The 21,333-nt window shown below is 50.0% G+C and overlaps 1 protein-coding gene across 2 annotated transcripts in view; it reads left to right on the top strand.

Annotated features, from left to right (window-relative positions):
• The window catches only part of IRF1-AS1 (IRF1 antisense RNA 1), a 66,919-nt gene extending 51,007 nt beyond the window's left edge, over positions 1-15,912 (top strand). The window contains exon 3 of one of the 2 annotated variants that reach the window (XR_010112125.1): positions 9,919-15,912. The gene's annotated coding sequence lies outside the window, so the exon portion shown is untranslated. The remainder of the gene's footprint in view (positions 1-9,918) is intronic. The other variant, XM_034960479.3, reaches the window with a different exon arrangement.
• Positions 15,913-21,333: the final 5,421 nt, after the last annotated feature.

The raw sequence follows: 21,333 nt of genomic DNA on the forward strand, positions 1-21,333 counted from the left end.
GGCATGTGAACAAAGTTGACATTTTGGAGGCTGTTAGGCTCAGAGCCAACCCTGGGCTCCATGTAGTGCCATGACTCATGGATTCAGGCCCATCTTGGAAATTGCTCTGGGCGTAGAGCTCTCATTTCTGATAGTCCAAGTGCAGATATTGGGGTGCCTCTAATTGGCCCAAATGGTGGCCTGCACCAACCAGCGACCAGAGTGCTGTCTGAATCTAGAATAACAGGAAGAACACGCCTCCAGCAGTGTAGGAGAGTTCCCCATGCAGTGTGCTTCCCATTCTTACCAGCAGTTGGTATCTTCTGTCTTTTTCACACTGGCCATCTGAGTCTCATAAGGAGACTCCTCTCCTTCCACTGAGCCTGCATCCCAGCCTCTCCCCTTTCTTCAGGGACCTCTCCCCAGCAATTATGCCCTTCCATTCTCTCAACCAGGGAATCTTCAAACTCTTCTTCTCCACTGGCTTCTGCTGTGCTCCTGTCTCCATCACCTGTATAATGCTTCCTGCCATCCTGCCTTCCCCGTGGAGTACAGCCATGCTGTCTGCTGCTTACAGCCAAGATTCTGGAAAGAAATGTCTCCTTTTTCCTCGTCATCAACCACTCATTTATTCAGCAAGTGTTTCTTTTACACTTGCCTGTGCTGGGCATGGCAGCAATGCAGCAGTGAACAAAACCACCAGCCCTGCTCTCATGCAGCTTATAATCAAGTAGAGAGACAGACATAAATGATTAATAGATGCTCCTGTAATGGCGGTTGTGAGGTGTGCTGCCACAGCCCAGCCACACACGCCAGTTCCCTTCTCTGCACATGTACATGTCTGCTCATCCTTCCCACCTGAACTCATGTGCCACCTCACTTATGCCCCTTCCCAATGCCGCACCCACACAACAGGGTGTCCCTCTGTGCCCACAGCAGCCCTTGGGTATAACTGTTCCCCACAGAGGCTGAACCCCGAGGGCAGAGTCCAGGCCACACTCACCTCGGAGCCCCCTGCCTGGCACAGAGCCCAGCCCAGCAGAGATGCTCAGAAGATGAATGAAAGTCCCTGCTGAGATTGATCCAATCTGTTTGTGAACATCTCTGGGGTCCAAGAATTCACGGCTTTCTTTTTCTTTAGAGAGCCTTTTGTTTCTTTTTGCCATTATATACTATATTTGGGTTAGGGCACAACAATGTGAATATACTTAATACTGAACTCTACACTTGAAAATGGTTAAGATGGTAAAGTTTTAAGTTATGTGTATTTTGCCACAATTTTTTAAAATGCAGAGCATAGGTACAAAGAAGGAAAAAAAGGGGGCAAGGTCCATTTTATTGAGAAATAAAGAACAAAGGGTTCAATTCAGAGAGGATTGGATTTTAAAATGTAATTTAGATTAGGGAAATGCAAATGAAAACCATAATAAGTAAGATACCACTTCACATCTGTTAGGATGGCTATTTTAAAACAACAAAAACAACCTGAAAATAAGTGTTGGCAAGGATGTGAAGAAATAGATACCCTTGTGCATTGCTATTGGGAACGTAAAATCATGCAGCCTTTGTTGAAAACAATGTGGTGGTTCCTCAAAAACTTAGTTATCATATGATCCCGCAGTTCCACTTCTAGGAATATACCCAAAAGAATTGAAAGCAGGGACTCAAAGTGATATTTGTACACCAGTGTTTGTAGCAGTATTATTCACAATAGCCAAAAGGTGGAAACAACCCAGATGTCCATGACAAGATGAGTGGATAAACAAAATATGGTGAATACATACAATGGAACATAATTCAGCTTTAAAAAGGAATGAAATTCTGGTACATGTTATAACATAGATGAACCTTAAAAACATTATGCTAAGTGAAATAAGCCAGACACAGAAGGAAAAATACCAGATGATCCCACTTATATGAGGTACCTAGAATAGTGAAATTCATAGAGACAGAAAGTAGAAGGATGGTTGCCAGGGGCTGGAAGGAGGAAGAACAGGGAGATACTGCTTAGTGGATGCAGAGTTTATGTTGAGGGTGATGAAAAAGTTCTGGAGATGGATGGTGGTGATGGCTGCACAACAGTGAGAATGTACTTCATACTATGGAACTCTGCACTTAAAAATGGTTAAAATGGATGTAGACATTTTATGTCTATTTTGCCATAACAAGAAAGTAATTTGGGTGTATTTTAGAGATTTTAGAAAATACTGTAAGCACAAGAGGAAAAAAATTAAAATCATTCGCAATCACCAGGTAGAGACAACGACTGTTGAAAGATCAGTGTGTATCTTTTCATTCTCGTTCTCTCTCTCAAAAAAGTGTGTGAGTGTGTGTGTGTGTCTTCAGATGTCACACTGGACTTTCAGGAAAGGTTCCCCTCTCTGCTGCTTCCCTGCTGGAGCCATGGAGAGCAAGTCTATCCCTGTTCCATAGGTCAATCCTTTGAACGATTTCTCAATGCTGAGTTCACTCCCCTGCACCTCCAGGGTTGCACTTCTCTGAAAATACTCATTTATTTTATGTGTCTACTAAAAACATGGCACCCACGACCCAATAATATGTTGGAAGGGGTTGGAGAGAAACGCGAGTGCCTCTCACACCTTCTCACACACTACACATCTTAGCGATGGCCGAGTGAGCATGTTGGCTCTCTGGACTCCTCAGTCTGTTGGTCTGGGCTGCGCTAGGCTCAGGCTCCCTGCCTCCCCCCAAACCTTGATCCCCTTGCTTTTTGAACCTGATGCTGGGCCTCACATTCTCCGTTGATTCTAGCTCTTAAATCCTGCTTCTCCAGCTTGTCAGGAGGCTGTGCCCTCACACCCCAAAGAGCAGATCTGCCCTCTCCACTGAGAGGGAAGGAGGGAAGGAGTGATGGTCCCACAGCCTCTGACCCCTGCTGGGCCCAAGAGAGGAACAGCTGCTTGCTTTATTTCTCGTGGGAGAAGTGTGTCTCCTCTTTGTCTCAGGCACCCCTCTGCCCTGTACAGCAGCAAGTCAGCAGGAATGAGCTGAGCCGCCCAAGTAGTGGCTCCCTCCACTATGGGGGCTCTGTGGTCCTGGGGGCTGTCCTGCCTCCACTGCCACAGGCCTGGCCCCAGAGCATGCTGCAGTGGTCACAACCTGTGGAGGTGCCCCCAGACCCCCATATTTGGGCCCAACTACAGCCTCCTTCCCCAGCTTTGCCACCTGGCTTGGGAGCCAGGGCACCACCAGCTTCGTTGGCAGGGAGAGATGAAGAAAGAGGCCATAGCCACGCAAGTGACTGAAGTTCATGTTCGTGCACACCAATTAGAGAGGGACAGCACGTTCATTTACCTCCAAATCCAGCCACAGACACATGGCCCTTTTCTCTTGGCTCTGAGGCCTCCACAGAAGGGTTTTTTAAGGTTGCAGCCAGGACCTTTATAGCCTAGTCCTGAGAAGATTATCTTTTTATTGCAACTTTGATTAATGATTGATCAAAAACTGATACTAGAAACACTGAAGAACAAATTTGCTGTAGACATTAGGAAAGGTCTACATCTGGCAGGCCTGGAGACCTGCCCACCCTCTCCCACCACGGTCAAACCAGGGCAAAGGTACATTGGAAGACCCAACCCCTACACACTCTTACATGTGCACTCACACACACACACTGAGGGGAAAGAAATATTTAATTGTCCTTAAATCCTCTTGGATTAGGCTATAAATTGCAAATAAATGGAGCAACAGACAGAGCAAAAGCACATAAGGTCCTTTAATAGAATTTCTCTGTCTTATTCTGTTTCTATGAATGCCTGTTACAAATTAGCAGCTTAAAGGGAAACCTGGAGTGTGGGAAAGAGAGACCCTTGTGTGAAGTCCACAGCCGGGGTTTCCTACAGACCTCAGGTCCCAGAGAACATCTAAGATGCCTCCAACACCAGATGGAGGAGGGCAGGAGATGCTGCACAGAGAAGCAGCACTTCCTGAGCATCTGTGGCAGGAAGTAACTTGGAGAGGATGAGGCCGTGCCTCAGGTGTGCTCTAGCTGTTCTGATGGTCTCTGAGGCCACGACTGCCATGGTGAGGTCCACAGGCTGCATCAGAATCACCGAAGGGCCCAAACGTACGGCCTCAGAGCCTGGAGAGCCAGGAATCGGCATTGCAACAACTCCCTGCTCAGTGGGTTCTACCAGTCCAGTACCCGCCCTCTGAGGGTGCCCAGGGAGCAGGGTGCTTGCTGGCTGGAACACTTTTTGCTGCCCCTCAGCTCCTCTGTGATGCCCTGAGGCACGGGCACTGGAAAGCTGGCAGAGCTGCTTCTAAATTGAAACTGGAAAATGAAACTGGAAATCACAGTTTCATTTTCCAGTTTCACTCGCTCCCCCTACTGTTAGGGTTTCTTTTCCACAAGGAGAGTCCCCCAGGGAGAAAGAAGCAGGAGTGGGAGTGGGGGAGCATGTTGGGGGAAGGCAGTGAGGGTGTCCTGTCTGCAGCAGGGCATGCAGGGGCCCCAGCGCTGCACTTGCTTCCTTTAAGCCTGGCCTGCTTGCTGTCAGCCCCGGGGGTGGTTTCCTCTCTAGGAAAAGCTAATGTCATGCTTATGCTGAAAAACTCTTTTCAGAGGTACTTTAGGAGGGGCCTGGCTCTCGATTAATGTGGGCCATTTCATACCGGCTGTGCTCACCCAGGCACAAACACTGAAAGCAACAGCTGGCAAAGCCATCGCTTGGTAGCAGCTTGGAAGACACCACCAAAGAAGCTCTCATGGAAGCGGCAGATTTCCTGAAGCGACTGGAATGCGGGGAAGGAGGGCAGTCGGGGAGAGCCGAGAACCAGCCCCCCTGCCAACTCCACCCCATTCCTCTCCTCACCTGAAATGTCTCATCCTTAGGAACAGCTGCCCTAACCCCCTAATCCCACACACTCCTTTGTAGGTTAAGACCCCTGAAGTTGCACCCTCTCGTAGGAGCTATGTTTTTCAGAGATCCATGTGATTATTTGCCTAATGTCTGCCTCCCTCAGGGAAGTAAAGTCTGTGACGCGTGGACCTGGTCTGTGTTGTTCACTGTGCGTCCACAGTGCCTGGGTAGTGCCTGGCATGCAGGAAGTACACACAAAAAATATGTGTTCATGAGTGAGGGCAGGCTTGAAGAGCCCAAGAGAAGGACAGTGCTCCAGCGAGGCGTCTGCATCAGGCTCCCCAGTGTCTGGACTGCATCCCAGCCCCTCCGAGCAACTTCAGGGGAGGATTCTGTGAACAGATGCCCCAGCTCTTCCACCTACAGCTCCTACCCCCAGCCTGAGGAATGCTTTGACTGTCCCCAGTGTGTGCAGGCAGTGGGGAGGTGATAGGGGGAGGTGTCCCACATGGCACACTCTCCCTAGCCCTTGCTTTGCCCCCGTTACCTACATAGATGGGCTTCACAGCCTCTTCCAGATAGGCAGGGCACTGAGCTCTGTGGGCCACACCTAAAAAGAAAGGGAGACAAGCTGGCGGTGGGGGCATGACAGTGTTTTTGTTTGTTTGTTTGTTTTTTGAGATGGAGTTTCACTCTTGTTGCCCAGGCTGGAGTGCAATGGCGCAATCTCGGCTCATCGCAACCTCTGCCTCCTGGGTTCAAGTAATTCTCCTGCCTCAGCCTCCCGAGTAGCTGGGATTGCAGGCATGCACCATCACACCCAGCCAATTTTTGTGTTTTTAGTAGAGACGGGGTTTCTCCATGTTGCTCAGGCTAGTCTCGAACTCCCAACCTCAGGTGATCCACCCACCTCAGCCTCCCAAAGTGCTGGAATTACAGGCATGAGCCACCGTGCCAGGCTGACAGTGGTTTTTAAAGGGGGAGGGCAGATGAAGGACGTTGGTGGACCATCCTCTGGGAGATGTGGACTGAGGAAGCAACGCTGACCTCAGGCCCCACACCACCCTTTCACCTCAGCCTCACTTTCTCATCAGTAAATGGAACTCGTTCTTGTGTATGTGCCATGGAGGCAATGTAGCAGAAGAGAATAGGGCAGACTTTGGAACTCAGCCATCTGGGAGAAAATCCTAGTTATGTGGTGACCTTGAGCCAATGACTGAATTTCTCTGTCTCATTTTCTCTTCTGTAAAATGGGGACAATTACAGTGAATTCTGTGAATTCATTCATGTCCCTGACACACGGTGTGAGCTCAGTCATTACCTTTGCCACGGTTGCAAGGATGTAATGAGATGGCAGATGTGAGCACAGCTCCCAGACCCGAAGGTGCTGTATGAATGGGAGGGAGCAGTGAGTGTTATTTGGGAAATATTGAAGACACAACTTCCCTCCCACATTTGTCTGGGGTGGAGCAACAGTTTTACTTATTTAATGATAAGCTGGAAGATGCACCAAAGGGAGGTGAAAAACTGAAACCGCCAACCGTTTGAGCTCCAGGCTGCACCGAAGCGGTGTGGCTGGTGCAGATGGTGAGAGCCCCAGTGCCGGCCCACTTCCTCCATGAGTGCCACGCGCCTTCCTCAAGCTAGCTGGCTTCCCAAGGCTGCAGGAAGTGGGGCCAGGAACAGGCCCTCCGGCTGTGTTGGGGGAGGCCTGGGCAGGGGTTGGCAGCTGCTGGGTGTGAACGGAAGTCTTGGAGGTCCTTGAAGGTCCTGGGGCCGCCTGCACAGCAGCCCCTGCCCTCTCCCTGTCCAGGCCTGCCCAGGACTAGCTTGTAGCAGACTCTTCTTGTAGCCTAGGCTCTTGCCTCTTGCAGTAGTGAGCCATTGTACAAAAGACATCCAGCGGAGGGAGGCAGGCTGGAGAGGAGGACAGCCGAATCTTTTCTCAAAGGAAATGCAGTTGTGGTTTTGAGATGTTCATATTTCACATCTGTGGTTGGCGTTTCCCAGGGTTCTCAGAGGTGAATGCAGGGTCAGCCCTGTGTCACCAAATAAGGCTCACAGTGACCTTAGCAACAAGCTTTGCTGCCCATTGGCTGTCACTGCTGCCGCCTGCCAATGCGGCCTCCTGAAGGCCAGCACTGATGCTGAGCTGAAACTTCTGCATGTGCCAAGGTCCAGCTGCCTCTGTCAGAAATCACCGTCCTTGGAAGCAGCCACAGATAGGTAGAGAGCTCCGGACAAAGGTGGACAAGGTCAGTGGGAGGACTGTCCAGGTGTCCACGTTTCAGAGTCCACCTGGCCAGCATTCCATTCTCACATAGCACCAAACCAGCACCTTGGTGGCCTGGTCCCAGCTTGCCAGGACAACCCCCCATTCCACCCTGTCAACCTTGAACTCTATAATGGTCATCATTTCATAGCTCTGCTCATTTTAGTTCCACTGGGTTCTCCCTTGTGCTTGGCACTTGACTAAGCTCCTTCTACACATTACATCTTTTACCTCTCTCAACAACCCTGTGAGCCAATTAGCCCCATTTTACAGGTGCAGAAACTGACGCCAAAGGAAGTCAGTAATGGCCCAGGTGACTGCACCACTAGTAAGTGGGGAAGTCAGAATTTAAACCCAATTTAAACAGGCCTAGATCCCATGCTATTAATCATTGCACTGTATTGACAGACACTCAATGTCCGTGCAGCTCAGTGTCTTCATTCTGTGACATGGGGATGACAGTACCGTACCTCACAGGGTTGGGGTGAGCATTGTGTGGAGTGACTTATGTCCAGAAGCACACCTTTGCACCAGTGGCCTTGGCACCCCCAAGGCATGCTCCACAAACAGCTTGCACATTCCTTTCTCACAGCGTGTGCTGCTGAAACATTGAGGTTTGTGGACCGGACTTCTCTGTAGCCCTTGTATTTGGTTTTCACTTCCTCTTTCTTGACCTCCTCCCACCCCCCACCCAACTGCAAGGTAGGGAGGCTACTGAGGGGCCAGCCTGTGGGTTCCAGAGGGCACAGGGCTATCTGGGATGGAGGGGACAGGGTTCTGAAGACGGAAGGTGGGAAGGTCACACTGTAAGGGCAGACATACCCCATTTCTTCTACCTAAACAACTGGGTGTAATACCACTGTTTCCCTGAGAAACACTTTCAGGATTAAAAAGTATATAAGTAAAGAAAATAAAGCTCATAAGTGATCTGGTAAAGATGAAAACATGGCTGATCTGAAGGTAGTGAATTATCTCAATTGACTTCACAGTCAGTTACAGATCGAACTCCTTGTTCTACTCTTTTCCCCCTTCTCACTACTGCCCTTGACTAGTCTTTTTTTGTTGTTGTTTTTTGTTTTTTTTTTGAGATGGAGTCTCGCTTTGTCACCCAGGCTGGAGTGCAGTGGCGCGATCTCAGCTCACTGCAAGCTCTGCCTCCTGGGTTCACGCCATTCTCTTGCCTCAGCCTCCTGAGTAGCTGGGACTACAGGCGCCTGCCACCACGCCTGGCTAATTTTTTGTATTTTTAGTAGAGATGGGATTTCACCGTGTTAGCCAGGATGGTTTCAATCTCCCAACCTCATGATTCACCGGCCTCGGCCTCCCAAAGTGCTGGGATTACAGGTGTGAGCCACCGCGCCCAGCGACTAGTCTTTAAAAAAATGAATAATATAAATTTTTTTAAAAGATCAAAACATATATATACCCTGTAACCCAAGAGTCCCACTCCTCAGAATCTTCTCTAACCACACTCTTACCCATGTGCACCAGAATACCCACACAGCACCAGAAAATGTCCAAATGACCATCAAAAGTGGAGAGTACAAATAAATTGTGCAGTGTTCCTGGAGTGAAATGAACTACAGCAACTTGCAATAACTGTAATATTGTCATATTGGATAATAATACTGTAATAACAAATGACTCATCAATGAATAAAACCTACAAAAGAATGCATACAGTATAATTCCTTTTAGCAAAAATCTAACAGCTGGCAAAACTGTATTGTTAAGGATACATGCAGAGGAGGTCAAACTACAAAAAGCACAGAATTATTACAAATGTCTATTTACTTATGCAGAAGGGAGGGTTGGGGTTGTGATTAGTAGGGGAACACGTAGGTGCTTTGGGGGTGCTAGTATTGTTTTCTCTCTTTAACTTTGGGAGATTACCCTGGATTATTGGGTAGAAACTGGGGTGGGTGAGCCCAATGTAATCACAAGCATTCTTAAATGGAGAAGAGAGAGGCAGAAGGGTCAGAAGCAGAAGCAGAAGCAGAGAGATTGCAATATATGAAAGACCTGGCCAGCCAGTGCTGGCTTTGAAGGTGGAGGAAGGGGCCGCAGGCCAAGGAATGCAGGCAGCCTCTAAAAGCTGGAAAGGGGAAGAAAGGAAAGAGATTCTCTACTAGAGCCCCCAGGAAGGAATGCAGCCCTGCTGACACCTTCAGTTTAGCCCAGTGAGACCTGTTTTGGACTTCTGACCTACGGAACTATAAGAAAAGAAATTTGTGTTGTTTTAAGCCCCTAAGTTTATGTTAGTTTATTAGAGCAGCAACAGGAAGCTGATCCACTGGGAAACCATCTGGGATATGCAGCTGCCCAAAATCCCTGCTCGTGGTTAGATTCAGCCTTACAAGGCTCCACAGCCCCTCTGCGAAAGACTCCATTCCCTCTTGGAGAAGCTCAGACTCTAGAGCCCTGGGCAGGGAATGGGCCTTCATGGCATGGGGGCGATCAAGAAGGATGCCCCCCAGGACAGTGACTCTGCTGGACTTCTCTACAGAAAACAGTATATCCCTCAGTGGCGTGAGAAGATCCAATAGGGTCACCACACTCCACAACTGCAGGGGACGCTGTTCACATTTTAGTCTATGCAGCCTCTGGTGGCCAAAGATTAAATGAGAACACCTTTGCTGTGTGACCTGAATTTCATGGTCAGTAAATTGTAGCTATTGTTATGCACGACTTAGGGGGAAGCAGGGGTCACTGCAGAGCAGCAGTGGTTTTATAGAGATTTGCTTTATGATTATTTGTTAAACTGAACATATATTCTGTGTATTTTTCTGCATAATTATTGTTTCACAATTTTTAAAAAGCATATACACACATGAATCTTCTCTAGCCCCGAACAGCACAGTGAATGGACAGGGCAGCAGATGAGCTCTGCCCCACGCCGGCCCTGTTTCAGAACAGCACTCCAGAGTGCCGCACTGCTTGCTGAACCACAGCTGTTACTGCAGATTGAGGAGCCTCAGAGGGAACAGAAGATAAAGATCATTATGGAATTTAGGATTGCAGGACATTCTTTGACATTTCATAACAGCCAGGGGAGATCAACTGTGGTCAGGGGACAGGGGCAGGAAGAAACCATGGCCAAGGCCTGTCTGGCAGGACTTGAAGGGGCAGAGGGACCCCTGCAAATGACCCTGCCTGGGACCCACCCCCAGTTGGCCCCTGTATAGCACTGATCCAGCTGGGGCTTTTATCCCAGGATACCCTCTTCAGGGATGCCTGTATTTGTTGATTATCTGCCATATGCCTGGTCACTGCAGAATACAAGGAAGAAAATAGCCTTCAGCAGAAGCTGAGACAGGAGCCTACAGGATGGACAGTAAGGAGTCCAAGGCTCAGGATGAGGCTTTCCTGACTTTCTCCCCTAGGGGACTGATGTTCTCTACTGGTACAGACCTTGTTTTATTCATCCTTATGTCCCTAACCTGGAATGGGCCTAGGGTGACAGTTATAATAAGTGTTTGTCAAGTGAGCAAGTGTGTGGAGTGTGCATTGTAGAGAGTAAGGTCTCTACAGGATCCTGCTGGAGAGGCAGCCCACTGGGCTCACCACTTCTCCAGAGGAGGGACTGGTCCCTTGCCAGACAGCCCTGCCAGCTGGAGCAGGCTTCCTCAGGGGTGCCTGGAGCTGTTGACCACGGCTGTTGCCCACTGGCCCCTCTTGGGAAGAGCAACCTGTCAGGTGTTAAAGACGGTCTTCATTTCTCTTCTCCAAGCTAAACATGACTAGTTTCCATCTCACCATCTTCTGGCCCTCAGCAGACTGGTTATCCAGTCTGGAGAGGGAACAGTAGTATCCAGATGTGATCCGAACAGACAGAACGATGGATGCAGACGGAAAATTCAGGTTTGTGTGCTTCGGCAGTCAGTATATGCAAGTTGTAATGGGGACAGTGGCTGGCATGGCCTTTAGCACTGTGGGAAGGATCAGGGTGTCTGCCCATCATTTTTCTCTCTTTGATAGACACTGTTTACATAGACACTGTTTTGGTGTAAAACCCTACGTTGTAGCTCTTGTCAACAGTGTTATGTTTCTCCTCAACTGTCCTGGAAACTCCCTGAGGTGGCTGGCTTGTAGGCACTCCATACCTGTTAGCTAGTATTATTTATTTATTGTTTTATTATTTGAATGGACAATCATTCATGTCATTTGATGAACATGGGCTATGTGCCAGAAACCACCAGGTGCCAGAATACAACACTGAACTACAGTAGGCCTGTCCCTGGGCCCCAGAGCTCCCAGACACGCTAGGAAGACTTGTTGATTTAATGATAAACCTTGATTGAGCTCATGATTAACATCTTCACCACCAGACATCATTGAGTGCTCTCTGTGTGTTCAACTCAGAACATACCCTTCCTGCCCTCAGAGGCTGGAATGTGAGAGTCATTAAGGGAGACACCATTGTGGGAGTGAGAAAATCCTGGACTTGGAGGGAACTGACTAGGGATCACCTCCCAGCTCTGCCATGGACCCACTGTGTGACCATGGGCGAGTTACTTGACCTCTCTGAGCCTCAGTTATCTTATCAGTGAAACTGGGTTAATAATATATCTCAGTGGCACAGGAGGATCACATAGGGTCACCACACTCCACAACTCCAGGAGATGCTGTTAACATTTTAGTCTATGGATCCTCTGGTGGCCTAAGATTTAAATGAGAGTACTTTTGCTATGTGACCTGAAGTTAATGTCAATAAGTTATAGCTATTGTTATGTACGATGTAAGCAGGGGTCACTGCAGGCCAGCAGGCTGACACAATTTGGCCAGGCTTTGTTCTTCAAGGAAGGGCAGGGCTCTGAGAAGTGCAGACCGTGATGCAGGTGAAGGCCAGGAGGCAGGGACTCCCAGGACAGGTCTGGAAGGAGCGAGGCTGGTGACGGAAGTGGTCAGCAACCTCAAGGCATGAGTAAGGCGCTTGCCCTTCTCTCCAGGCACAGAGGAGTCACTGGAAGCTGGGCAAAGAGCTGGGATGGATGAGACCAAGGCGAATACTTTACTTATTAAGCTGCAAAGGACCCTAGGGAGCATCTTGTCTTACCAGGCAAACAAAGGCCAGGGAGGGAAAGTAGTGAGTCTCCAGGGTCACACAGCAAGGACCAGGGCCCGCGCCAAGACTCCCACCCCTGCAGAACCCAGCTCAAATGATTCCTTGAGCCCAGTGTGTGGCTCCACAAAAGAAAGTTCCTGGCACTTTTCATATTTATTTATAATTTTTTTTCTGATTATAAAAGTAATTATAGGCCAGTCAAGGTGGCTCACACCTATAATCCCAGTACTTTGGGAGGCCGAGGCAGGAGGATTATGTGAACTCAGGAGTTCGAGACCAGCATGGACAACATGGCGAAATCCTGTCTCTACAAAAAATTAGCTGGGCGTGGTGGTATGCACCTGTAGTCCCAGCTTCTCCGGAGGCTGAGGTGGGAGGATCACTTGAGCCTGTGAGGTCGAGACTACACCGAGATTGCACTAAGCCGAGATTGCACCACTGCGCTCCAGCCTTGGTCAACAGAGTGAGATTTTGTCTCAAAAAATAAATAAGTAAAAGTAATTATAGGTCATCATGGAATATTTTTAAACTATAGAAATATAAAAAATATATAATCACCTGTAATCCCACCATCCAAAGATAATCACCTTTAGTATTGTGATGTATTCCCTCCATATGTATTCCACAAAAAAATTATATATTAATTAGATTTGAATTGTGTATAGTTTCACATCTCCCTTTTCCTCTGTAAAATTGTGCTTTATGAGAAGGAGGGATTGTTTTTAATGTAGAAGAAACTAGAAAACCTTTTTCTTAAAAAAAAAAAAAAAAAAAAAGCAAAGCCCCACAGTCTGCAGTGGTTGGAGGACATCCTGTGGGGCTGCATGGTGGCTCTGTCGCACATCCGGTGTGAGCTGCGGGGCGGTGGCAGTGGCTGGGTCCTTTTCTCCCCTGGCCAGGCTACACCCTCCTGCCTATGGGTAAGACAGAGTTTTGAAGTGTCTGTGCTCACCCTTTCCTCCCTAACACAGGATGCTGTGATCATTCACCCTATCAAAAGGCATGTGGGGTTGTGATCGTTACTGTTTGCATCTCAAGTTGTGCGGCACAATGTTTTCTCGTGTGTTATCTCACCTGAGACTCACACACCTGTGAGACAGATAAGACAAATGATGTTATACCCATTTTACAGATGAAGAAACTGAGGCTACAAAAGGTCTAGTGGCTTATTTGAGGCCACATAGCTAGTAAGTGGCAGAGTGGGGACTTTTTGCAGATCTGGCTGGCATCCAGTAACTATTTTTTTTCCTCTATACTTTTTTTTCCAGTAGTCCTAGCTTTTCCAGAGCTAAACTGAGTCCCCTTAGTATCCCCTTAGTAAGGCCAAGGACTGAGAGTGTTATGAGTATTGTGGATGTGTGGAGGGGCCATGCAACTCCTTCCTGGGAATCTTAAGCCAAGCCCTGTGGCCTCTGACTAGCTGTCCTAGGTGGCCTGACCTCAGGGAAGCCCCTCCATGACCACTCAGAGCCAGCACCTCAGCTCATTGAGGTTTGGGGAGGGGGCTCAAAGAGGCAGCTGCTTCCTATAGAGAGGTCCAGCAGAGGCACTATCCTGGGGGGCATCCTTCTTGACCCCCTCCATGCCATGGAGGCCCATTCCCTGCCCAGGGCTTTAGAGCCTGAGCTTCTCCCGGAGGGAATGGAGTCTTTCGCAGAGAGGCTGTAGAGCCTTGTGAGGCTGAGTCCAACCCACGTGCAGGGATTTTGGGCAGCTGCATCCCCCAAATGGTTTCCCAGTGGATCAGTTTCCTATTGCTGCTCTAACAAATTATCATAAACAGGGGCTTAAAACAACACAATTATTTATTTATTTATTTATTTGGATACAGGGTCTTGCTCTGTCACTCAGGCTGGAGTGCAGTGGCTCAATCTTGACTCACTGCAACCTCTCCCTCCTGGGCTCAGGCCATCCTCCTACCTCAGCCTCCCAAGTAGCCAGGACTAAAGGCATGTGCTACCACACCTGGCTAATTTTTTGTATACTTTATAGAGACAGGGTCTCACTATGTTGCCCTGGCTGGTCTCAAACTCCTGGGCACAAGCAATCTGCCTGCCTCAGCCTCCCAAAGTGCTAGGATTACAGGTGTAAGCCACTGCGCCTGGCCCGTTTCTTTTCTTATAGTTCTGTAGTCAGAAGTCCAAAACAGGTCTCACTGGGCTAAACTCAAGGTGTCAACAGAGCTGCATTTCTTCCTGGGGGCTCTAGTGGAGAATCCCTTTCCTTCCTTTCCCTTTCCAGCTTTTAGAGGCTGCCTGCATTCCTTGGCCTGCAACCCCTTCCTCCACTTTCAAAGCCAGCACTGGCTGGTCAGGTTTTTCACAATGCGATCTCTCTGGTTCTGACCCTTCTGCCTCCTCCTTCTTCATTTAAGAACCCTTGTGATTACACTGGGCCCACACCAATAATCCAGGGTAATCTCTCTATTTGCAAGTGAGCTGGTTAGCAACCTTAATTCCATCTGCAGTTTTAATTCCTCTTTGCCATGTAGCAACATATTCATAGGCTCATGCATTAGGACGTGGACCTCTTTATTCCACTGTGGACCAATACTCTGCCTTCCACACCTAGCCTCTCTTCTGAGTTTTCCAAGGGCCCCCCATCCTCAGGCATCCTCAGGCATAGACAGCCGGCTGGGCCAGACCACAGTCAGGATGTTCCCGCCACTATCAGAGAGGTCCTTTCTGCCCAAGTCCCCTCCCACCTGCCTGCTCCTCTTTCAGCTCGGTCTGTCCTGGATTCCTCTTCCTTCATCCTCTGCTCCCAGTCTTAGGTAGAGAAGAGCTGAGCAGGAAGTGCCAGGGGGTGTGGAGATGGAGGAGGGGGAAGGTAAGGCCTGAGGCACCAGGGCTCTGGGAGCCCAGGGAGCTGAGGCCTTTCAATCCAGACACCCTGCACTTCTCTGGCTCTGGGGCCTCTGGGGACCACACACTCAGCTCCAGGGCTGGAGGGGTGGCCAGCCAAGTATTGGAACCCTTCTGCTTGTACATCCCTAGCTGCCCTTAACAGCCACAGTTCACCTGGCCCTTTTCTTGGGTGATGACAGACTGTCTGCCTTAATTTATTCCCTTTCCCCTGTCCCTCCCTAGGCCTCAGGCTGGAACTTTCAGGAGCTTCCACGGAAGGCAAGGCCCCAGCCAGGCCTCTGTCCCTGGGCTGCTTGGTGTGGGGATGGGGGATCCAGAACCCCAGCAGGAGGGCAGATGGGGAGCACAGGGCAGGAGGGGCAGGACAAAGCCTTTGGCCCTCAGGGAGGGTGACCAACTGGCCCTGGTTTGCCTGGGACTTTCCCAGTTTTAGCACTGAAAGTCCCAAATCCTGGGAAACTCCTAGTCCTAAGCAAACTGGAACAGTTGGTCAGCCTATCTCCAAGCCTTTTGCACCTCCTAATCTACTCTAGATCACCTCTGCAGCCTGCACAGCCGGGCCTTTGGACTCCTGGATGCTAGAGTGATCTGGGCGCTGAGGAGAGCCCCCGAGCCAGTACCAGGAAAGGATAGACTCCTGCTTGCAGCATTCCCAGCAGAGGCATCGCCTGTGGACACCGCGTCTGTGTCTGTATATGGCAGAGCTCCCAGATATATGCACAAGGGAGTGAAAAAATGTGTTTGCACCTCAGTCTCTAAAAATTCAACAGCCTGGTTACTTCTGGGTGGTATATTGTAGGTGGCTTTAATACGTGTTATTTGCTCATCTGTATTTCTTACTCTTTGCACAATTAAACCATGTTCCTTTTACTTATGTACATTTTTAATAAAAGAAAGTTGTTAATGACTCAGCCTTCTATCTCCAGTCCTGCCGAAAGAGACAAGCGGTCATGCTGCATGTCATGCACACACTGGCCCTTGTTCTGGGGACTTTGACCTTGGCTGCTGGTTGGTCATGGCCTGTTTTGCCCAGGGCTCTACTGCAGGGGCAGGGTTGGTTATTCCTCTGTGCCCTTTTTGCCTCTCAGCCTGCCTGCTCCTCTGGACCCCAGAGTCTAGCCTGGTTCCCCCAGGGGAGGGACTCAGAAAGTGCTACTATAGAGAGATGCTAACTACATCTCTGCTGAGCAGCAGGAGATGCTCTGAAGTGCCAATCCTGGCTGAACACTGTGAGAATATGGAAGAGATGAGCTGCTTGCCCCTGGGGAGCTTCCAGTCTGGTTGGCGAGATTGGGTACCCTGCAGACCCTGTGGGGACTGGCAGACAGGAAGGGACAGGCCCTAGAGGGTGAGGCTTTGCCTGTGAGGGCTGTCACTGGTCACAGAAGGGAGGGCCCCAGGGCTCCATTGTACAAGTCTTAGGATGGCCAAAGACCAAAAATGGGGTCCTCTTCAGTGACCTGAGGCAGGCCGCACAAGCTTGGGGGTAGATGGTCTCCTGTGCCCAGAACTCTGGCTGCTCACCACCTATGACAGAAGAATGGTGATGAACACTCACCAGGCTGTTCCAAGTCTCGGAAAGTTGGACACCCCTTCAGGTCCTCCTCCCTGTCCCACCCCACCCCACCCCTACCCCATATGGGAATGCCAGGCTGTAGCCTTCGCTGTGACCCATCCCAACTCCAGCTCCTCTCCCCATCCCAACAAGCCAAGCAGGAGCACTTGGAGGGGAGCCCTGGGTCCCCAGCAGAAACAGCCCTCCACTGCCTCCACAATCAGGTCATCAGCCCCTGCCCCAGTCCACTGTTGCCCTAGTGTGGCCGACATGACAGGACTTCTTGTAATTCTGGCCTAATGGTTCCCACATCCCCAAACACCAACTCCATGTCCATATGCCTCCCTTGTTACACAAAGTCAGCTTTCTCCAAGAAACCAGAGAAGCACATGATCCCCGCCACACCTCTCCAGGGGCCTCCCTCCTGATCTGAGATCCTCGGTATATCCCATGGCCTCTCTGAGCCAAGGTGTAGCTGAGTTGTGTGGGGTTTTTGTTTGTTTGTTTGTTTGTTTAACCACTGTGTAAGAACTCACTACTTGGGCCCCAATTCTGGACAAATTCCAGATTGATAGTGTGAGGGAGAGGTGGTAGCAGAACTGGACACCCCCACAACCTTGTTGCTTTGAAGGAAAGGAGGGCAGAAACAGGAGGGGACCCAGCCAATCCAAGGCATTTGGCCCGAAATGGATGTGAAGACCTCACCCAGGCTGCCCCTCTGGGCTGGCACAGGAGGGCAGGGGAGGGCCTTCCCTAAAGGAAGCCTGCAGGTGAATCCCAGCGCCCGCCTGATGTAAGGCGGCAACTGGCCAGCTGCCAGAGGTGCCAGGTGTTCTCAGGGATCAAGAAACCAGGAATTAGGCCCACCAGAGCCATAGGGTCTGACCCGAGCCTGGTGGCTGGGAATGAGAATGCATCTGTGCATGGTCCTGAGTCTCACAGCCACCCAGGGTCCAGACCTCTGAGGAACTCCAGGACCCAACAGAGGGTCTGGTTTAAAGCAGAACAGGAGACTAGGTTGTCTTGCTGAGATAGAAACATGGCTAAAAAGTCCTCTTTGATCCTGGGAGCTGAGATAAGGCCTAGCAGGCCAGAGTCCCCCGTTTGCTCCAAACAGGCCTGGTGTGGCCAATCTGCCCCCTGCACTGAGGCCAAGTTACAAGCCTGTCTGTGTCTTGGCCCCCTGGGGCCCCACCCTTCGAAACTGCAGGTGGCCTCCAGGGCATAGGTGGGGCAAACCCTACCCTGTTGGGGCCCCGGGGCCTGTAGCAGCAGAGCCATGTTGCCAGGGGTGTTGGAAGGTGTGTGTGCTGGGGGAAGGGAGGAGAGCTGAAGGCAGGGCAGCACAGCAGCTGCAGCTTTTGCCGCCTTCCCTCAGCATCCACAAGTGCTTGCTTGGCATAAGGCGCTCGGGCCCTGCCCCTTGCTAGCTCTCCCCAGCTTCCTGTGCAGGCCTCCGTGTTCTTCTCTCAGGCAGCCTGATACGGAACCAACCTGGATTCTGGGCACAGATAGATGATGTGGGTTGGAACCAAGGCTCCATACTGATTAGGTGGTGAGAGTTGGTTTCCTGGTCTGTGAACAAGGGCCGTGGTGGGGTGCCAGTGCCGTGGTACACACGTGGTGCTTGGCATAGCACCCAGCACAAAGTGAGCACTCGAGGCCTGTGTTGCCATTATCCAGCCAGACTTTGAGGTCTTTTCCAGTTCTGCTCATTTGTGAGCTTGTGGGATCATCTCCTTGGGTGAGGAATGGTGGGCTGGACGTCTGCCTCCCCTCTTTCATTCAGTCCCCATTTCCTTGCTCCATAGCCTCCAGTATCTCCCCAGCTGAAGTTTCACTCAGCAGACTCTGCAGGCCTGTGTCTTACCACTGAGCCAGCAGAGGTGGACTTCTGTAACTCCTTACCCTGAGAAAACCAGCATAAATGGGTCTCTTGAGAGCTGCCTGGAGCTAGGAAAACTATGCGGCCAGCCAGCTATACCCTTCTGAGGCCTTAGACTTGGCCCCACAAGGGAGCTCCAGATGATAAAGCCAAGCTCCACCCTGCCAAGTACTTTCACCCCTGGAAAAGGAGGGAACCAGCTTCCCCTTCTCCCACCCCAGGCCTCCTTCCTCTGTGACAGCCAGCAGAACTGGGGAAAGGTTAGTACTGAGTTCTGATGAATTGGAAGATTAGTTGTGCCCAAGTTAAGGAACAGCATTACATCTGACAGAGACAAAAGCTTTCTATAGGGTCACTATATTAGCCCTGGGTGCTCCAACAGGACTGCCTGGAGGACATCTGTACCCCCTTTCCCCTCCAAGTATAAGGGCAGAGTTTTGGATCTGTACACAGTGTGAAAGATCAAGTGGTCCCAGAGAATGACAACCTGACTGTTTCCCAGCCCCACCAACCAGGAGACATCACTCCTAGAGAAAAAAACTCCACTTCCCAGGGCTACCCCAGGATTTCAGTTCCCACTTTGGCAGGCCCCACTGGAGACTTCCAGAAAAATCAGAGAAAGCTCTTTCCTTTGGAGTTGTAATGGTCACAACACCCTGCACACAGTGCACTGAGAGATGTTGAAAGCTGACACACCAAGAAGGGATGGTTTGCATATTAGCTTCTAGCTTTCTTCCTATTGCCAAGTGAGCTGAATGAATAAACCAGCCCAATGAAAGTGACCAGCCAGCTATACCCTTTTGGAGTTAAGGCAAGGAAACCCATGACTAACCACAAATGCCCGCAAATGTCTGTAAACTTGGCCCAACATGAGAAATCTAGCTGGTGTGGCTGAGCACCACTTTTGTCAGTTTACCCCAGTGGAAAGTGGTCCTTGATGACAGTTATCTCATCACAACCCCAGCAAAACAGATCTTTCAACAACCTCCTAGCTCCCTCAACCTAGAACTTCTACCATTAGTGCTTATACTGAAACTCTTGAGAATGACCCACAGAAGCACTGTCAGGTCCTTAGAATGATCTAATTATTAAGCACAAACTTGGTTCAGATCTTACTAATACTGCTCCGTTTCAGGCATTGTTTGGCTAATGACTCGGTAGTGTCAGCTGCCATCACCTTTAGGTGAGCTGTCAGACCTTATTTAGTTTCTTTTCCTAGGAAAAGGCTGAAGTCTTGGTAGGATGTGATGGGACAGCTCTCCATCCTGAAAGGTCTGGCTCTATCCCACACTACTCCAGGCTTGGTCCCTAGGACCCAGCTCCATTGTGATGGGGGCCAGGGGAGAGTTTTGAGGTCCCTCCCTGGAGATTCCAAGCAATTGCTACCAATCATTTAGGACTCCTGGGATCAGAAGGGATGGGGAAATTGAGGACTCCATCTTGGTTGTGGAGATTGGAAGCTGATGGACATAATTCCTCTCTCTTTTTGGTAATTTACAAGCAATTAACTTTGCTTTTAGAACTTGAGAGATTTCCACAGCTGCCTAAGACTTCACATACTCACTGCCTACCCTCCATCAGGGATTAGATTGAAGGGCAGGAGAAAAAGAAGTCAGAGCTGCTGCTTGTTCTGGGTGGTATCACTTTCCTCCCGTCAGTCCACTCTACCTTGCTCTGCACCACCTGCCATCACCCACTAGGAGAACCCAGATGGAAGCCACAGGTGGCTAGCCACCTCAATCCAAATCTTAAAAAGGGCTGGTCCCTGAAGGAGCTGGAAAAGTCCATCCTGTCTATCCCTCTGTTCCCAGGTGAAGCTATTCTTGAGAAATCCAAGTGGAGCTTCCAAGTAGAACTTTTTTTTTTTTTTTTTGAGACAGAGTCTCGCTCTGTTGCCCAGGCTAGAGTGCAGTGGCGTGATCTCAGCTCACTGCAACCTCCACCTCCCGGGTTCAAGTGATTGGCCTGCCTCAGCCTCCCTAGTAGCTGGAATTACAGGCATGCACCACCACGCCTGGTTAGTTTTTTTTTAGTAGAGACAGGGTTTCACCATGTTGCCCAGCCTGGTTTCGAACTCCTGAACTCAGGCAATCCACCTGCCTCGGCCTCCCAAAGTGCCAAGATGAGCCACCGCGCTCGGCCCAAGTGTGAGCCACCGCGCTCGGCCCAAGGGGAGCTTCTGACAAGCAGGGCCTGGGATGGGGGCCTGTCCAGGCATCCACATATAGAATATTTACCCAGCAGGAGTCCACCTGCCACTCACACAGCATCTCCAAGATCAGGGACCAGTACTTCCCGAGCTTGACAGAGAATGAATGTGTCAGACTGACTTCTGCCCATTTTGTAGTTTTCTCATCATTTTCTCAGTCTTCCCTTTTCAAGGGCCCACACTCTTCCAGAGGGCTGGGCCTAGTGAGCAGGGTCACAGTCCATATGGTTTCTGGGACTGAGAAGGTGGAAGATGTGTCCATAGAGCTTCTGTTTCCTAAGCAATGTATTACTGCCATGATTCCATTCCCTAGATGATGCTGGTGATGCAAGCTGGCTTCTCTTGGCCAGCCTACCTACTGCTGGGTAGTGTTTATGCCCCATGGCCAGACACTGAAGAGGGAGACAGGAAAAGCACATATCCACACCTTCCACCCTCAGACATTCCTGTAACTTGAGCTTATCTGAAGGGGGCATTGTCATATGTCAGGGGTTCCCAAACTACGGTCTTCAGAAACACCGTACCCTCCATAGAGGTTGTGTGCATCAGCCCAGGCAGAATCCTGCTTCATGAAGGTGTTTTCCTAATGCATGTGTGCATGGACCTGTCTCATGCTACACTGCAGGGCTGGTATTCAGCACCAATAGTTATTGTTGGCTGCTAAAATAGCAAACTACTC

The sequence above is a fragment of the Pan paniscus genome, chromosome 4, assembly GCF_029289425.2.
Source record: "Pan paniscus chromosome 4, NHGRI_mPanPan1-v2.0_pri, whole genome shotgun sequence".
NCBI classification, from domain to species: domain Eukaryota; kingdom Metazoa; phylum Chordata; class Mammalia; order Primates; family Hominidae; genus Pan; species Pan paniscus.